Source organism: Lycorma delicatula, chromosome 3 (genome assembly GCF_047948215.1).
Source record: "Lycorma delicatula isolate Av1 chromosome 3, ASM4794821v1, whole genome shotgun sequence".
NCBI classification, from domain to species: domain Eukaryota; kingdom Metazoa; phylum Arthropoda; class Insecta; order Hemiptera; family Fulgoridae; genus Lycorma; species Lycorma delicatula.
The window spans coordinates 66037250-66058889 of record NC_134457.1 but is presented as its reverse complement, the minus strand read 5'-3'; the positions used below and the strand labels follow the sequence as shown (position 1 = coordinate 66058889).

General features: G+C 26.3%; 1 protein-coding gene across 1 annotated transcript in view; it reads left to right on the top strand.

Annotated features, from left to right (window-relative positions):
* LOC142321660 (uncharacterized) overlaps window positions 1-21640 on the top strand; it is a 147485-nt gene that overhangs the window by 66275 nt on the left and 59570 nt on the right. The window lies entirely within an intron of this gene.

Below are 21640 nucleotides of genomic sequence, written 5' to 3'. Positions count from 1 at the left end.
ATTTAGACAAAGTAAAACCCTGAAAAGTAAAAAGGATTACCCAAAAAAACAAAAAAATTAATCACAAAATTGGATTAATCATCTGTAACATTACGACTCTTAATACAGCTTGTTAAACAACAAAGTTGAATGAATAAAATATAACTTCATTGATTTGTGAAAATGTTTTTAAACATTCGTTAGTACTTATAAATATCTAAACCTCCCTTATTTTAGATGTAGTATCTACGGTACCTATGGTACCATAACCGTATTAGTGGTAGGCAATCTGATGTAAGACAAAGTAAGTTAAAAAAATGACAGTTATTCCCAAGAATAACAAATATCTAGCATCTTATTAAGGAGAGGGGAAAATAAAGTGGTTATCATCTTTACCAATCTCAAAAAAGCTATTGCATATTAGTCTGTCAAGCTGATGTGCAACATCAAGCTAAAGAATTGGGTTGTGTAGTAAACATCATTACTTTCGGAAAGGGAAATTCTTCTTTGTAATTAGGAATACTTGTACGATAAATATTTTAAAAGTGTCACAGCCACGAGATAGGCTGGAAAGGGCAGTTAAGGGCAAAAAACAAATGTATCCTCTTTTGTGGTAAAATAGGCATTATATTTTTTATTATTAAAATCTTATACATGGATAAAATCAATTATTAAAATAAAAATACTTATTACGTACAATACTTATTAAAAATATACTTAACATACAAATATTTATCAATATACAAATATATGGACAGATGAAAATTGAAAACAGAACCTTATTGTTGTTAAATTTGTGTAAAAGCTTTTTATATTACTCTGGGAAACATGTGTCAGTTGTGTTGAGAAAATTATAATTTTTATAAACTATAATTTCAAGACCAGTTATTATAGAATAAAATACAGAACTTCTTTTTGTCTATTAGCGCGGTTTATAAATTTTCATATTAGGTAATATAATTACTTTTTTATAACTATTAGTTTGTTGTTAATCTTGATTAACTAAATTATGCGCTAATCAAATAATTTTATATCTTAAATCTTGTTTTTCGTAAATGTCATTCTTAAACTTTCTCTCGTTTTGATAATTTAAGCTAATGAATCACTCAACTAGTTTACAATCTGAAAGATTTAACACAAAGTTTCCCAAAGTTCTAAGTACATAACAAGTACATACTTTTCAGTTGGTTACCAGGTAAGAAATTTATTAGAGTTTTTAGCCTACACAAAATAGATAAATAAAACAAAAAAAAGGTTTTAGAATATTAAATGTTTCTTTTATTGTCTAATCAACATAACATTTTAATGTTCAATAAGTCCCAGAAATCGATGTATAATTTTTTCTACATTTTCCGATTTAGCAACAAAACCTCTTAACGAACCTTTTCCCAAACTTTCTTGAGTTAAAATATTCCAGATTTTTACTGCTGAGTAGTTTCTTTGCAATACGGTCAGAGAAACGAATGAACATGAACTAATGTTATTGTTGATTCGATACACAAATACCAAATAAAGAAATGACCAAAGTTGTCACAGGAAAAATTCACGTTGGTAGAGCAACATCCTTAGACTTGGCATTTTTTCAAGTCACCTTTACTTACAATCAAATTGCTTTTAAATAAGTCATTCACAAATAAAACTTGTTTTTCCTAGATAATTAGGATTTTAAGGAAGTGTTATGAAAAATTTGGATCCAATCCGAAATAGCAAAAAAAATAACTATAACTGAAAGTAACATTTCAGCAATTTATTTATTCATTCATGAAATATAAATCTAAATCTACAACTTATTTCTTATAAAAAAAATCTATTAAAATTTATTAATATTATATATTCAATGCAAATCTGATCATTCATTCCTTAATGGTAATCATAGGTTTACTTTATCCAGAGTCTAATCGTTTCCATATCTTTTGAATTACCGTGTGGATGCGATGACATCATTAGATTAAGGTCAACACCAGTCTTGAGAGTGTACGTGTGCTATATTCTGTATTTATTTTTCTATCTAACGTCAAGGAAACACGGGTGTAATATTGTATTGTTTTCGATTCACACAATGTCACGTACTGGTGGTTTTATATTGTAATTTAATCACAATGAATATAAAAAAGGATTTAAAGTATAATTCTAAAAATATAATCAGTACGCTGTTAAAAACTTGTGATATTGAAAAAAAAATTAAACATCAAACAATAAATGGATATAATAGATTTTTTTTTAATTAAAATTTATCTGTAACAAATTATAATTCATTTTAGTATAATTACAATTATTATTTTTTTTCGACGCGTTTTGGCCATCACTTTTGTAAAAGAAATTTAGTTATTATCTACCGTAGAGATTTGTAATAACAAAAAAGAGAGTATTATTTCATGTGGTTAAAATTTAAAACGTATCCTTCAAAATGTACTCGGAAAGATTATTTCAGAAGCAAGAGAAGAAATCATCAATAAAATAATTTTACCCAATATATCTGTTAAATAAATATTTAATTTAAATCAAACTAACTTTTTATAACAATTTATTATAAAAATTCAAATGTGTTCTTAAATATTTAAATCTGGAAATCTAATCAGATTTGTTAACTAATACCATCGTTCACCTAAAATTAGTTGATTGATCTCAGAAGAATACACTTTAGAAACAATAACAATAAGGTTTGCCAATATTCTCTAATTTTACAGAGTACACAGTAATCTGGAAAGTAACGCGAAATCAATAAACGCTGATAGTTTAATAATGTTTAAATATAATAAATAAATATGTTTGTTAGTGTGTAATAATAAATAAACTTTGCTTGTTGATGACTAAACGATTACAAGCAGCTATAGATAATGTTAATAAGTAAATTAACCATTGAAAAGACTGGCATTAAAAACTAATCATAAAATGCCGTCAAATGCATTACTGAACAATCTCCTGGTATAAATAACCGTGAAAATATTCAATAGAGATCTTCCTCCTAAGTATTTAGGTATTTTAATCGGGATGTAGTATTAGAATGTATGCAAATGATATACTGTAAATTAACATTAATCCTTATTGTTCACCTTTGTAAAAGTAGCATGATGTCTAACTTTCAAGCTTTTTTAAAAAATAGTTTCAGTATTAAAAGATGACAGCATTAGTCAATTCACCCGTACTGAAATTAATTGTTGCATACATCCACACAAATAAAATAAGAAATATATAACATAATTTTCTTTATTGGAAATTTAAAAGGTTTTCATCGCCATTTTAAATCTATTTTTTTAATTTTTACTTCCTTGTACGAAGTAAAGGAAAAATCGCGAAAAATTTCGGTTTCCAGATTTCAACGAAAATATCCATTTTGACCATCTCTGAATCCATTTTGACTAGTTTCGGCGTGATGTGTCTGTACGTACATATGTATGTATGTATCTCGCATAACTCAAAAACGATTAGCCGTAGGATGTTGAAATTTTGGATTTATAACTGTTGTAACATCTAGTTGTGCACCTCCACTTTTGATTGCAATCGACTTAACCAAAAGTTTTCAAAATCAAAAACAATTTGGATTTTGGACATTTTCTTAACTGCAGTAATAAGCTCTTATTGAGAGTTTTTCAATGATATATCATAAGTGGTACTTATTTTCATTGGTTCCACAGATATTGTCAAATAAAATTTTAATTAATGAAATATTTGGATCTAGGGGAAGGCACAGCGGTTCGAATCTGAATTTATCTCCTTTTTTTATTTATTTTTTTTTTATTTAAATATATTGATTTGTTAATAATTATTAACCTCTCGTTATAAAAAAAAAACTTTTAAATTGAATAATAATTAAATAAAAAAATAAAAAATTAATAAATATCAGACGTTTATAATGAAATAAAATTCTATGTACTTTTCATTTTAAAAAATGTGTAAATGTAATTTAATAGGCGTACAAGGCAGTCACGTGTTGTCCAAATCAGATTTTATTTAAATTTTGGGACTAACTCATTCGATTCCGTTTCCAAACATGTTTTATAAATCCATCCATTCATCTCAATGAAAAAAAAGCGTAACTATATTAAAATTTTAAGAGTAATATAACGTTTTATTCGGCAATATGATCAATGTGTGGCCGAAGTATTATTCCTTTAATGTTTTTTAAATTATTTATGTTATAAATTCCTTTAATTTATCTATCAATTTTTTTTTTTTTTTAAGGAGAATAATCTAACTGAAGAATACTCAAAACAGACAATTTTCCTTTTCTTCGTGATGTATTATTGTTTTATTATTTTCATTTTTAATTGAACTGAATAATTAAAAAAAAAGATCGTATTACTTAAAAAAATGAGGTTTATTTACTTAATGAATATTCAATACTATCAAATTTTAGATTGGTTAAAATGGATAAAAAAATGTTATCTTTACTTATATTTTTCTTGATAATTCCTTGATTATTTCCTTGACTTTTTTTATGCTTTTACTGAATTAATAAGCAATATTTTTTTACCTTGAAGACTTATGTTGCATGACTTGAAAGTAATTAAATAGTCAACGGGGTAAGAACATGAAGATAGACTACTTAATAATAACAATTATGGATCTCGCCGTTCAATGAATAAAAGTAAAATAAAAGCTTGATTGTTAACGTAATAATGTCTGGTTGAAAAACATTCCGAAGTTTGTGATCGATAAAATTATATAATTGCTAGCAAGATCCTATATAAAGAAGTAACTATTATTATATAATTCGTTTACAGAACATAGATTAAGATTAGTATTTACAATTTAACATTATTCACGTAATAACAGTTATTCATGAACACTATAGACACTGTCATGTTTTAAAATTTGTAGGTTCATGCGATAACTTGTTTTTTTATGTATAAACTTAAATTATAGTGTTATTTATAAAAACAAAAAAAGCTTATATTTTTAAGTTAACGAAGTACTAAAATTAGGCCTTTACAATTAAAAAAAATCCCTTTCGGCACGCCGGAAGGTGGAGGTAGATTTCACCGGTGCTAAGTAGGAGATAAAAATTATTTTCACCTTAAAGTTAAGAAAAAAACAATACAATACAATACTCAATACAACAATGGTTGCATGTGAAAAAAATTTCACATGTTTAGCATACGACAAGCACCATCTTCTTTCAATTCCAGCAATATTTTGGTTATCCCTTGTCTTAAGGGTTGGTCATATCAAAAATTGTTTCAGACAAAAGTTTTAGGTAATGTTTAGAGGGCTAACGACCACCTAAAGTCGATTCGATACTACGCCTATTAAGGGAGGTATGACGTTTTGTCTTCAAAATCCCATTTTTCCACCCCCTGGGTCAATGGTGAGTGATATTAAAAAACTTTATTTAGATAAGTTTTAGGCCCTTATTCAAAGGATCGTAGAAACTTTAAACGAATTCGATATTTTGCTTAATAAAAATTTTATAGCAATATATTTTTTTTCGAAAAAGCCCCCCCCCCCCCATTACCACCTCCATGGTCCGATTTTGCCCATTAATGAACTCGACCGAGATTTTGGGTCGTTATATTTTATATATCAATTTTAAAGGATTGGCACAAAATTACGACAGTTATCGTGTACATAAGAAAGTGAAAATATATATATATATATAAATAAATATATAAATGTATATATATATAAACTTTTGAGCTGACAATGGTTTTGGGGTCTGGGGGATGTGAAACGCGAAGATATGTCGAAATTTTCCGGAAGTCGAATCATGGTATCCATTACACTATGTAGCTTTCTTATGAAATCTACCCAAAAAAACTATGAAGTATTATCGTGATAAAACTTATATTTAAAAATATATACGTATTTAAAAAAAAAAAAAAAAAAAAAAAAAAACTTTAAAATGTTCAAAATAACCTATAAATTATGAATACGATGTGTATATGTAAATAATTAAACAAGGGATATGATTAAACTCAATTTTAACTTTAACTTATACTCCCACATTTTAAAGGAATTATGCAAATTTATGGATTAATATCACTTTTCTGATGTTTCTTATGAAGGTTAATTTTAATTTAGATATTTCCTTTATAAAATAATCTACAACTATTTTTTATAACTTTCCCATATTTAATTCCGTTATGAAAATAATTTATTAAATATTAAAAGAATATTTTTTGATATATGAGTTTTTAATTTATTTGATGACTTTAACTGAAATCAGTTGACTGCTGTTCTAAAACTCTTACAACAGAGTGCAGAACAGTTCGATGTACTTTTAAGACTGCTCCAGTCTTAAGATAAATCTAATATACAACAAATCGATCCATGGATGTTAAAAAATTGTAAATATGACTTCAATTTTTGGTTTTTCTTTGTAAAATATTACAATCCGTTTATTTTCGTTTGAATATATAACGAAAATATATTTAAGCAATGAAAGGGTATTCATTTAACTCGAAACGTTAATTATTATTCATACTTAATGCAATACAAAAAAATTTTGTGAAAAAAAAAAACGTAAAGTCCATGAATATTCTAACGTCTTAGGAAATACTAAATTACACGTGTACAAGTTTTATTTATGTTTATGGTTAAGTAAGCTATATAAACAGTAGTTACACAATACGTAGTGGTTTTTTTATTATTTATTTTATATGCAGTTATACAATGAATTCAATAACATAATTCGGGAAGTGTAGATTATTAATTTAAATCGGATGTAAAAGGCGGTGATTGTGACGGAGGCCGTTGCAAGTGGGCAACTAAGAGAAAGTGGGCCGGCTGGTTACAGAACAACCAATAGGAGAGCAGTTGACCATATTTGGCGCGTCGTAAGCAAAGAACCAGGGCTGCATCTTTAGAATTAATCACGCATGTATTTATCTTACAGGCAACAGTATATCAATGAACTGTTGTTAAAAGTATATTCTGTATTTAAAAATGCAGTATAAGTACGTTTGGAGTACACACCAAATAAGTGTTACGTAATTTTATTTGACTTCTACACATTAAAGTAATAAAGTCTTCCTGAATGTTTTAACTGGGATTTAACAATTAAATCCCTTACTTCTATAAACATCTCGACTTGTGTAGGTTACAAAACTACAATTTACTACGAAATTTATTTAAAGAAATATCGTAATATTTTGTAACTGTCTTCATTCTTTTACTTTTAGATCTATTAGTGTACTTCAGCAATAACAACAAGAAAAAAAAAATTAAATAAAAATATGAAAAGAAATGTAACTAAACAAAATATCCAGTAATATTGCATAAGATTCATTTTTTATAGAAAGGAAAATCAGTATAATGAAAAACATTTTTTAAGGATGAATGTAATAGTAAAGGATAAGATCCTTGATCAATCTTCCAATAGAATTCCACGGATTTCCTAAACTTTTTAATCAGTTGACTTTTGTGAACCGACAACTTGGTAGTAAGATCTTGAGTATAAATTCATTTAGCATCTTCCATAAATTGAATTTTTAAATCAGAATTTAGTGTAAATTACCGACTTAAAATAGAGAATTGGCGCCAATACTTCAATTTAGAGATAAAATTATATTCTCCATAATCTAAAACGATATATTTTCTGTTAATTTAAATATTTAATTAATTGTGCAAACACAGTAAATTAATAGAGAATATTTGTTTACTTCAGAGAATTATATCAATAAAGATGAAATAAATACATAATATAAAATAATAAAATCTGTTATATTCGTTTCGTTTTATCTTTCTCAGTAGTTGCAAATTGGAATCCACTTGAGACCTATTAAATTTATAAATAATTTCCCTGCTTAACCACTTAAAATATTTAATAATGGACCGCCGTTTTTTTTATCATAATCTTAAAGGTTACGAATGACTGATAATGAGCAAACATTTTCTGTCTAAAACATCATTTCAATGAATAACAATTATCCCATACTAACTTACTAGGGATAGTCAAATGTGAAATAGTTTCACACTTTCTTGTTGGCTAAGTCAACTATAATGTTCACACCATGTGTGTGTTTCGTAATTTTATTTCATTCATTATAACAAATCTACAAAAATTCATCTGTACAAGTGAGACATTCGTTCTGTTCATCCCAGAGACTAGCTTAGAAACTTAAACTAAACGTTAAATTAATAAGAACGCAAATATACTTGTTTAGAAAGGTTAAAATTTATTACCTATATTTATTTAATAAATGTCCAGTTCAATCTTTTGAAAAAAATTGTAATTTTTATTATCTGAATTATAACCTTATTTAATTTTTTTTTAGTTTTTCTACTGTGTCTAAAATGTTGGAAAATGTACCAACTCAAGTGCCTAATTAAAAAAAATATGATGTGGGCACCACATGACTTCCTTGTACGCTTATTAAATTACAAATACACATTTTTAAAAGTACATAAAATTTTATTTCATTAATAACTTCTGATATTTTTTTTATTGTTAAAATTATTATTTATTTTTAAAAAAAATTTTTACAATCAGAGGTTAATAATTAATAACAAATTAATATATTTAAATTAAAAAAAAGGTAAAATAAGAGATGAGGTTGTTTTATCAATGAAATTATTCGAACCCATGTGCCTTCCCGTTGTATAAAATATTTCATTAATTAAAATTTTATTTGGCCATAACTCTGGAACCAATGAAAATAAGTGCCACTTATATATCGTTGTAAAGCTCTCAAGGTTTATTACTTTAGTTAAGAAAAATTAAAAAATCCAAATTTTTTTGGATTTTGTGCTTTTTGGACACTTTTGGTCCAGTTGATTGCAGTCAAAAGGGGAGGTGCACAACCAGATGTAAATAACAGTCCTAAATCCAAAATTTCAACATCCTACGGCTAATCATTTTTGAGTAATAAGAGATACATACGTACGTACAGACGTCACGCCGAAACTAGTCAAAATGGATTCAGCGGTGGACAAAGTGGTTATTTCCGTTGAAATCTGAAAACCGAAATTTTTCGTAATCACAATACTTCCTTTACTTCGTACAAGGAAGTAAAAAGAAAAAAAATTATAAAAATAAGTTTCAAATTGGTTTAGACTTAAACCTTTTAAAAGTTATGGATAAAACTAGACTACATAGTTTTAGTTATTAATAATTTTTAATAATAAAGGGTTAAAATAAAGGAATTTAATATCAAAAATAAAATAATTTTATGAATACTTATGTTCATCCGTTTCTATTATAGTTTAATAAAAAATCGAATAAATTGCAGGAAAAATATTTTAATGAAATTTAATGCATTATGAGCATCAAATAAAAATTCTATGCTTGTCATATTTTATGATGTGTGCAAAACAGAATGGAATTCTATTACATGAATGTAGCCCGGGAATCACTTATATTACAAAATATTAATTCAAAATACAACGGAATTTAATTAAATATGTCTAGCTGCAGTAGAAGAATTTTATGAATTATATTAACCTGTGTTATAAGATTTGAATTAAAAATGAATTGTTGAATTTTAAAAAATCAGTTGTTATTAAACATGAAAACGAAATGGGTCGTATAAATTTAGAAGGGGAAACATAGAAATTAATGAGATTAAATTAACACTACTGATACATTAACATGCAATAATTAATTAATTAATTTAATTATTAAGTAATAATTTGATTTTTAACTGATACAAATCGTAACTATGGTGGGTAATTCAATTAAAATGCAAATTTTAACATACTACGAGTTAATAATTAAAGCCATCATCATTTATTATTAAATAATCAAATCATTAAAAACAAAATAATATTTAAAAAATAAGCTAATAATGAGTTATTATTTAAATGAACTGTAATTTTCCAAAGCATTGCTATTAATGAACCCTAAACACAGCGCCATCCTATCTGCAATTTTTTATTTACAATATCACGCATGTAATTTATTTTCGCAACCATATAAATAAAGTCTTTCTTTATTTTTGTCTTATGTTAATTCATAACACAAGAAATATTCATCAAAAAGGAAATTACTTAAGAACAAGTTCTTAGAATAAGTAAGAAACATATTTCAATTTTATTTTTATAGATACGACCTATATTATGTCACTTATGTTAATGTTATGAACATAATATATTTATACCTTACTGGCCTTCATTAAAGTAACTGATGTAAAAGTAATATGTCCATATAATAATAAATAGGCCATGGCAGTTGCAATGAGGTCTAGGATGAGTTTTTTTTTTTTAAGTAAAATATGCGAATATTGACGACAAGTCTCATGTTAAATTCTAACTAAATGACAAGATAGAAGATTCAGTGAATTGTTTAAATGGTATCCTATCTATATTTGTACATAAAGTCACGATGTTAATATATGCGTTACAAATAGATCTATAATATGATCTAATACATGTTTATGAGTAATTAATTTATGATAAAAAGATATGCCGTGTTTCTTTTATTAGCTATGATGAAAAGATATTCCTCCGACTTATTAAAAAAATATGTACATCATTCCACAAAAATAATTAAGTTTTTCTTAGAATTATTAACTAAATATAAAATAAGTAATTAAAATTATTTATGAAAAAAAAATTAAATTGGGCCAACACATGATTTTATTTATTATAGTTTTACAGTGAAACAGTTTTTCTTTATAAATTTTATTATCTATATTCACTTGAATTACATATTATACACAATTACAAAATAAGATTTCTTTGACATTCAGTTAAATTATAGTATGAATAAAGAATTTTGATGAAAAGTTTTAATTAGTCGTAGAAAAAATTGATAGAAAAAAAAATCATACTCCACTGCGTTTAAGAAGTTGTTTCTGCCAAAATTTAATAAATAAGAAATAAAATTACAAAATTTAATTTGAATTCTACTTGTATTTTCCCTTATTAATATATTTCGTTATAGGTGAATGTTTTCATTCATATTGTTCTGCCATTAGGGTAGGTCCTGACACTGCTGCTGTTCTCCACCCTGTTCTATCCTTTGCTAATCTCTTGATTTCATCATATTCTCCCTTTTCCATAATCCGTCCATCGTGTGAAATCTCTTTCTTTCCTTCCATTCACCAAGCTTTCTATCGCATCCATTAATATCCTTTTCAAACAATATCCTAGCCGGTTCCTTTCCCTGTATTCATTCACATTTAACATTTTCCTGTTCTCTCTGATTCTCCTTAATACATCTTCATTTATTATATGGTCTTGCCATCTGACATTCATCATTCTGTGCCATACCCACATCTCAAAAGCCTCATATCGTTTTCAATTAGTATTCAAAAGCTTGTCTCTTCGTCCACGTTTCAACTCCATAGAACATCACATTCCAAATAAAACTTTTCATTAATCTCTTCCTTAACACTAAGTTTAACTTTCTACACGGCAGTCTTTCCTTCTTATTAAATGTCTGCTTATTTCTTGATATTCTTGTTTTAATTTATATTTTGCAAGTCTGGTCATCTGTTATAAAGCTCCGTAAGTAATGAAATTTCTTCACCTGCTCTAATCTTTCCTATCTTACTCTCGATGAATATTTTAAACGTTTTTATTCAAAACTTTCCATCAGAGATAAAATATGTATAAACCATTTTTTTGTCGAAAATACAATATCTAATTTAAAATATTTTTTTGTTTTGGAATCCGTTTTTAATTTATTATAAACTACAATTTTAATTCGTTATTTTCATAACTTATAAGCTGCACAATAATTAAAGTACAAAAAGCCTACCTCCGTGGCTGAGTAGGTAGCATCTCGGCACATTTAGTGTGTAAGTCCCCGGTTCGAATCTCGATTAGGCATGGCATTTTTTCATAAACTACCGATTTTCACCAGGCTAATGACCGTATCTGTTTTAATGCCCGCTCTTTTATGAAAAAAAAGTAAATAAAATGTTACACTTCCATATTTTACTCAATTTTTTTGTTGTTGTAATTTTGAGAATTTTGGTCAAAACTTTGTTCTTTTACCTGGTAGGGAATAACTTTACCTTAAGATGTTATTTATTTATAAATTTTTGTTTATTTCGGTCTGAAATAAACTATCATCTCTTTGGGTTCCCTCAAAAAGTCACAACTAATATTCAATATAAAAACTTAAGAGTTCAGATCGTTAACTGGTGAGCACCAGATAACATTAATCATGCTATCATGTTATCTAGGTGATGAATAAACATTAATCATGTATACTTAATCATATAAAAAATTTAATCTATCATCTATCAGTTTATATTTATGAATTAAATCTTTTTTTTTTAAATAGTTGTATGTTTAAAAAACAACAAAAAAATCTGTTAAACTACGGAAGAAAACTGTTTCCTTGTAAACAACAAAACACAATACTTTGGCTTTAGAAAGAGGCCTATTCTGTTTCCACTGGTATTTTTACTTGTGAAGAATTACCACTCATTTAGCTTTATTCCCATCAATTTATTGTAAATGAAATTAAAAAAACTATTTTCACAGGAATGATATTTCTCTGTGCAATGTTTAAAAATAATATTGATAAAAAAAAAACGTGAATTTTCTACATATCTTTAACGTAGTAAAATTTAGAAAACTTAAAATATAAATAGTTTTGTTTATACAAATAATATTAAAAGTAAAATATTCATGTCTCACATTAAAAAAAGAAAAGAATTAAAATGTGGATACAAGACCGCAAGTTAACTAACTACAAGTATTTTACAGTAATTTTTTTCTCATTTTCATAACTTTTAAATAATATCCTAGATCTGCAAAAATATAATTTATGGCTGTTTCTGTAAAGGATTATTTAAATTTTATTTTTATGCGATCCAGTTTTATTAAATAAATGAAAAATTAAGTATTACTGAAAACTGGTAAAGGATGTGGGCCAAAATCTTAATCTAGATATCAAATTCCTTTGTTCAATTAACAGTTACTTTCACGTTTCAGACGTTAGTTTAAATAATTTAGCCTTCTTCATAATAGAATAAACTTATTAAAATACAACAATATCTGATAGATATTACACATAAAATTATTGTATGTCAAATATAAAAATAGCAGGTTTCATAATTTATTTTCGTGAAATATAATCATTGTGTTCTGAAATTATGATCATAAATACATACATTTAATTTGAAGTTGTCTGTGTAGTTTTTCTATGCGGTTATAGTTAAAAGCCTGCAGAATTCCTTCTGATTTAATTTGAAAATAAAATTTGCGTAATTTCACACGGAATCTTAAAGATTTATAGTAAAGATACTCCATTGAAATACTTCGTAATAATTAATACTTACACAATTTTAATGCTTGCCTTTTGTTGAAGTAAGAAAGTTAATTTTATAATTTTCATTAAATGTAATCACAGTTAAATTGAAAACGGATTAAAATAATAATAATATTATCAAAATGACTGTAATTTATATCAAATTCAGGTATACCTTTTATGTAAAGAACTGATTATTACTAGGGTAAATAGTCATTTTCAAAAGGTTGGGCAAAGAAGATTAATGAATTATAGAATCGATTTAAAACACCGCTATTACATGCTTTTACTCGGAAAATATTTTAAAGTAAATATAGCTTAAAAGTATACTGTCTATCTCAGTTTTGTTAATTAGTATAAATAAACAACTGATCCATCAGAAAGTAGCGTTTTGGAACTCGGAAAGAAATTAAAAAAATAAATTAAATGATTTCAAAAAATCATTCAAAAATGATTTCATTGAGTTTACAGAAAAATGTATTTTTATTGTGATAATAATAACAATAAATTTTTTAAAAAATAATAAAATATTCTGAAATAAAATGTTGTCATACAAGCCTTACTCTATTTATCAATTACTTGATGCTTTTACTTTTACAAAAAATAGAGTTTATTTACCTCAAAACACTAGATTTGTTTATAATAAATACAAAAATCACTGTTAAGCAAATTGTTATAGCTACAGCATAAGATTATAGTGTTGATGTTTAATATACGAATACATATTTCTCTTAAACCAGTTTATAATTGATATAAAGTTGGTCCAAACCGGTAATTTACATATTAAAACTTTTTGCATATATATTCAGGTATTTTGCTTAGACAAGGTATAGTTACAAAACTGCTAGTTAACAACTTTTAACCGACGTGGGAGATTGACCTTTACTGGGGCTTAGGAAACCAGTAACTACGGAACTGAACTCTTCCAACATCACATTTTTACATTGTATTCATTAGTTTTATTTAAAACTCTGGTTGCTTGTTGAAATAATAATTTTTATTATAATATAATAAAAATTTACTTGAAGCGTTTAGTTGGATGAAAATAAGAGAAAATTGGGAAAAGTTTTAAATTACCAAGTAATGTAAATTACCTGAACGTAATCTCTGGATTGCGTTCTGGACGTAACTCTATAGTGTAATTACATCCGCTGAGTGATGTACATTAATCAATCCTACAGTCCCTTCCTCTCTGTTTATATTTTCACTTTCATTTTTAATTTTTTTTCTTTTTTTGGTTTATTATTTTTTTTAAGTATTTCATCATTTTGCTACTTTTATGATTCTTGTTATTGTCATTATTTTCTATTATACTATTGATAGTACAGTTCTTCAAAACTACTTTGTGTACTTTCTACCTACTTCGATCAGAAGTTCTATATAGTATGCAAGTTTTTAGGAATTTCAATGGGAATTCCTTTTTAATATGACTGTACGTGATATAATCTACTTAAGGTTCCTCCAAAAATGTAACCGATTATAAACTAAAAATTGAAAAAAAAATTAATATTAATCCAATTGGTTACTTGCCCGGCGAATTTAGCTAGAATAGCTGTTTAAAGGGGAAAATATGGGGATCATGTCAAAAATGGACTGCAGGGTTTTTACAAATCTTTATGTCTTAGGATTCAACAAGTTCGTCTAGCCCAAAAAAACATATGTATGTGCGTCGCACTGCGTTTGGTCTTATGTCTCAGAACTAACCGAACGATTTTTTCAAATTTGGCTTAAATATTTTTATATATATGGGACATTGATCATATTAATTAAAAAAAATAAATCGTTCAGGGATCGAAAAAACTACTTCAATTTTCTTCAGACTCTTAAGCAAAACTTTAGCAAATTGTTATCTATATTATAATCCAACAATTTAAAAAAAAAATCAACCTCCACCTCTTAAAATTGAAATATATGTTTTTTTGTTGTTTTTCTCTAACTCCTTTCGGTTTTAGTAATTTTTTAAAAATTTGCTAGTATTTTATACATCATATAGAGTTATCAAAAAATATCCACAATTTTCCAAAATTATAAACCCTGGACCTTAAGTACAAAAACTTTTTTTTAGTTTTTACATTTTTAGAAGGGGGTCGTTAGATTTAGAGAAAACTTTATTTAAGCAAATTTGTTAAGTTAAACCTATATATATACCACCTTTAAAAAAATATAATATTCTGTTCTTATGTTTTTCTAACTCTAACTTTTAATTTTTATTATTAATTTTTTTTTGTCATTTTAAGAACAATTAAAATTAATGTAGTTTTGGCCTCTATAATATACCCTGACACAAAATAAGAAGCAAATTTTTTTATTACTATTATAATAATTACAATTCATTTTTTCAACATTTTTAAACAATTCTTTTTTTCGATTTAATCCTTTTTTGTTAAAGAATCACTTCTTTATAACACATTTTTTACTAAATTTTCCCTATAGAATAAAGGGGCACGAAAATAATAAAAAATTATTTGAAAAATGCAAATATTAATGCTTAAACGTTATTTTGGTAATTAGTAATAAAGTTCCATTGATACCGGCTTGAAAACTTTTAAAATTGCGGAATTATCTTTTTTGTTATTTATGTTTAAACGTTTATTAAAAAAGTAAAAATAAAACTCTTAATCATTGAATTGCAAAGAAATGTTCAGCTTCGCACCGGAAAGGTTTTCAGTGAAAAAGCTGTGCAAGATATTGTATGCCTTGACTGGCGTAGCCGGGAAAGTCATTCAATAATTTGCCAGCTATTTTAATTTACATATAAAAACATTTAAAAATGTTTGTTTAAATGTGTAAAATAAAATGTTTTGATGGACGCTGATGAATGTAACAGACGTGGGGTTTTTAAATGCATAAGATTTAAGAAGGATTTAATTAGATGCATAACATGTATCTTAAATGATAAGAAGAAATTTACAATACGTAAATTTTTTTATTACAAATAAAAAAATTCTTAAGTCATTCATTTTATGCAAACCATATCAGAGTCCTGTAAAAGATTGAATTGAGTATCGAATAGTGGAGCATAATTAACTACGGAAATATGCTTCAAAAATGTTGAAAAATAAAAGATTAAATCAGGGACAAGAAGTACTGGTTTATTACCCTCTTTTAATTCTTACCAAAGAAGCAAAACTTTAAATTTAATTATTTATTTAAAGAAATCAAAATAAAATTATAGAGATTTAACTATTAATAAATGCAGCACGTGAAATAATGAATGAATACTTTCCCAATTTAAAAAGTAAAATCAACTATCATGCTAAATGCCATGTCGTAAAGCTAAATTTACTTAATAAAAAAAGAACCTGTTTATATATGATATGTAGGTTATTCTTTCAGTAGTATCTATTCCACTCGTATTTGAATAAAATATGTCATCAAAATATTGCATATGTAAGTAAATTGCTTACTCATTCAGTATATCTGTAGTTAATAATATATATTCATGTATTTCATAAATTTCTTTGACTATAAATGAACTATTTTTAATTCTGAGGATTTTTAAGAGATGTTGAACGATTTTTATCTGTGTGATTTACTTACATATTAAAAGAGAACTAATTTTATTATGAAGATCTATATCATGTTTAGACAAAAGTTTTCTATTCTAATAATCGATCAGTACATAATTTATTAATGTTTTAAAATAAAGAATAGAAATTAAAATGATTGTTAATTTTATTAAAAACTATACTTTCAACCAACGTTGAAATTAAATCGTTTAAAATTATATGAAAAAGAAAATTATAATTATCAATTAGAACTAAAAACAGGACTTTCATTATAAATATGTAGGTTAATTTTTGTTGCATACTAAAGCATGTGGCCTTTTCAAGACAGATGGTGTCTGTTCAGCACAAATTTATAAGAATTAGATGTCTGATACGTATGGAAGTTATAATTAAATACATTTAAATAGTAAAGCTTTAATAAAAAATACAATAGGTTTAATTAACTTTAAAAAACTCAATTAGTTTATATATATTTTAACAGATTGCAATCAATTAAATAATTAGCTGGTGTTGTGCATATCCGTTAAAATTTGTTATAGTTTTATGAATTAAATTTTCCCGGTAATAGTCACTTAAAATCTCTCTCTCTCTCTCTCTCTCTCTCACTCTCTCTCTCTCTCTACAAACACATACACACACACACACACAAAGAGAGAGACATATATATATGTGCGCGCGAGCGTGTGTGTGTATGTGTGTGACGGGTACTTAAAGGCGTGTGTGCGCCTGAATCACAATATCAGTAGGCTCAATGTACAATAATAATTTAATATAAAAACCTTGCGTAGGATGCACTATAATCAGTATATATATATATATATATATATATATATAATACACTAAATTAGTATGTTTTGTAGGTAACTAATACAAAGTATTTTAGATGTTAACTGTTTGGCTGTAGGCAAGATGTATGAGGCACTTTTCGCTTAAAAAAGAAAAGACCATGAATCACCAGTTCCAAGAATAACAAGATCCCATAATAAGCTTAGAAATATCGAAAAATAAAATGTTTATCCGTTGCCTTCATTGAGTCAAATATACGATTGCATATTAGTAAACCTTCCAAAAAAGTAGGTGATATTCAACCTTAGAAGTGACACATTATTCTGTTCACTGTAGGGACTGGCTCAATAAAGAACATCATTACTGTCAGAGAAGCAATTTCATACTTGCGTCACAAGGAAAATAAATTTTTTTTATAATAAAAATAATTTCAGTTTTTCCTTTTCCTTTCATATTTTTCCCTTTTTTCATATGTTTTAATAATATAAAAAAAGAACTGTATTTTGGAATTTTTAAAATTCTTCTGAAGATATAGATTAAGATAAGGACTCAACCCAAAAAAAAAAGAAATAATTTTTTCTTATACAATATTAAGAATAAATAGTTAACTAATGCGATATTCTCAACAAAAAAAATCTTAAAACATTAGAAAAAGCTGCAATTAAAGGCAGGTTTTATCAAAATCTACAGTTCATTAAACCTGTACAAGAAATCTCCCCACACCTTATTTTAGAATGTTTACTATGTGCAATAACCATAAATTAACTTTTAATTAAAAATATTTACTTTTTTATTTAATAATGATAGAATACAAAAATTAGGTTAATGATTATCAGTAAATTTTAATGATTACAAAAATTACAAAACGGACTGTAAGTATGAATTACCAAGCGCTGTACGTCCCGCCGTAGCATAGTAACAAAGAAATGTTATTGTCCTTGAGACTAACAACTGTAGACCTAATAGCCAATAGAATGTATGCTGTTGTAGCACTTTAGATTAGTTAAATTATTATTTGTTCTGAATAAGATTCTCCTCCTACACATTACAACATGCTCTAAAATGATAACATGACAAGTGTAGACTATTGGACTGTAGATATTTATTCCTCTGGTTATTGTCTAAAATTATTATGACCTTTAAAAAATCATATTAACATTGCTTGTTTATAAACAAGAGTATATCTCGTATCATGAGATTTTTATTAATATATCTTACACCTTTTTATTCGCAAGGGGGTTTGGCAGACTTTAACGGATAAATTCCTTTCTAATTAATGTACAAAGATCTATTCTCAGCTGATAAATTTTAATTCTGAGTGTATACGACAACGTTACATTTTATAAGCAATAAATTAGTGTCACGGTTACGTTTATACATTACATTCAATAAGTTTATATTTTTTTGTTAGTTTTGGTTATTTTCATTTGTTTTACTTTTACTATATTAATAATTTACATTGTTTAATTTTTCTTAGTTATTGCAATGTATGAAGAATTTTTTAAATTAAAAAAAGTTACTTTCTTTTTAATGCTTTTTAATGCTTCTAAAGTCGCATCAACAATTAGCGTCATTAGTCACTACAGTAACACTATCATGTAGTATTATATAAAACAACAAAAATAATAAACAACAAAAATAAACATTAAAGAAGCAGGAACAATAAAGAATGAACGTAGAAAAGTGACAAAAATAAATACAAAATAAAATACATAAATTAGACAAAAACCACTAAATCGTATACTTCATTCCACTGTAGGAGAAGAACCGCAACAGAAGTTCTATACCTTCGTTCTGGTTTAATAGAAATTTCATATCCGAACCCAGGTCTAAGTTTTTTTGGATGGTTCCAAAGGTTTGGTTCCAAAAAATGTTAATAATTTCGTGTAAAAATGCATTTAGAATTATATGCATTTAAAAAAAAAAACTTAATTTTTATTTTATATTATTTTAGAAAGATTGATCTTACGTTTTAAGTTGCTTAAAAGAAATAGATTAACAACCTACATATTTGCCCACTCACAGGCTTAGGCTATGTGAACACAATTATTTATCTAATCTATAGATATTCCTTTATTAAAAAGGAATATTTTTTATTAGACATTTATTGTACTCTAGAGTATCTGAATACAGCTTATTGTAACTTACATCCCAAAAAAATAAATAAATAAAACTCTCGTAATCCACATTGGATGGATGTAATTACGTTAATGATCAGAATTTAGAATATGTGATCTCATTCTCGGTACAGATGGCTACTTCTCACAAATATAACACCGCCCGTTTCATAAAACGTATAATATATCTTTTATCTTCCCACTTTAAAACAATAAATCACAATAACTTAAAACAACCGATTAGAATAAACATGGCATATAGACTAATCATTAGCATTTGCCAATAGAAATAATACACTTCTATAAATTTGTTAACATACACACGAACAAACTAATTGTTACTTTATTAAAAAAAATTTCTCTAAAATAATACTTCAGACATTTTCAGTAAGTTATTTATAACAGGATAGAGGTGTTTAAGAAATCAAAACTATTCAGAAAAAAACCAGACCGGTTCATTAAATGTATAGGGATGAATTCTTCTTAGCAATTGTTTTTACGAAACAGAAAGATTACTCTAATAATCCGATACAAATCGATACTGCGTCATTCCGAATTATTAATAAGGTGTTTTATCAGTATAATACATTAAATATTTAATAAATTAAAAAAAAATTAATTCTCATGGAATAAATTATTAAATCTCGAAAAGAATTATTAAATGAAATGTTAACTTGTTTATATTGTAGTAAAAAAAACTATTTGTCTTTCATTTTAATTTAAAATATTTTTATTTACCATTTTAATTTTCATTAAAATTCTTCTGCAGTGATGTAAGCTAAATCAATTAGGAAGGAACTAAAGAAAGGTAAAATTATCCGCAAAACAATCAATTTTTAATTCAAATTTAGTATAACTGCAATTATGATTATAAACTTCCCATGACGAAACGTTGTTAAAATATATATATTTCTTAAAAAAAAAATTGTTATCATATTACTAATATGTACTGCGTTTCAATTTTATTTTATCGCAAAGGAAATGCAGTATTTAATTACTTTAGGAATGCACATAGGCTTAGTATTTTTATTTACAGTGGTTATTTAAACTAGAGTTATGACGATGTTCAGGTAGACCGATCATAAAGACCTTGGACACAATCACACATAATTACGTCCGCTTTGTAAATGAGAAGAAATAGGTGTAATTTGTATGTGTATGAACACACAAACACATACGCACTCGCATGTATACGTATATATAATTCGTATTTAATACCTCGTGTATTTTTTATTTATAAAACATCATATTTTTTTAATTTTAAATGTAGAATTTATTTTTAAATCGCGAATGACATGAAAGGCAATTCTATGATCATTAATTGTTATTAAAATTCTCCAAACGTATATTTATACTTTAATTAATTGTAAAAATAGATAAATATCCAATAACACAAACACACACACACTAAACTAACCACCCACTCAAACATCTACCTACCTACACACACACCCACACACAAACACAGAGTAAAAATTAGTAGGTTTAAAAACAAGACAATGATTATTAAAGATAGCCTTTCTTTTGTGCAATCGGCAACCTTTAATGACAGTAAAAGTAGTTTTATAAAATGACATTTGTATGAGTTTTATGATCTATAAATTTACTGAAGAGAAGATTATGGTTTAAACATAAACCATAACAGAACTACGTTCTAAAGTTAATGAAATATGTATATATATATATACGTGTGTGTGTTGGTGTGTGTGTGTGTGTATGTGTGTGTGTGTGTGTGTGTGTGTGTGTGTGTGTGTGTGTGTATGTGTGTGTGTGTGTGTGTGCGTGTGTGTGTATTCGTATGTATTTCTTACGCTTAAGAGTTATATTCGAAAATAAATAGGTAAAATGAGCAGCAATAACGATATAAAAAATATCCTGTTTTTTCTTATATCACTCTCTACCCATTCTTATTTCAGTTAATATACATACCAGTAGATATATATATACACACACACACACACACACATATAAAATATGGCGGTATTTTTAATTAAAAAATAATAAATATCAAAGAAAGGAAGATAAATTCTGTAGCGGCCAGCCAGTTTATTTTCAAGGTCTTTTAGACTGTCTAGTCGTAAAATAAAAGAGTCCTTTTTATTTTA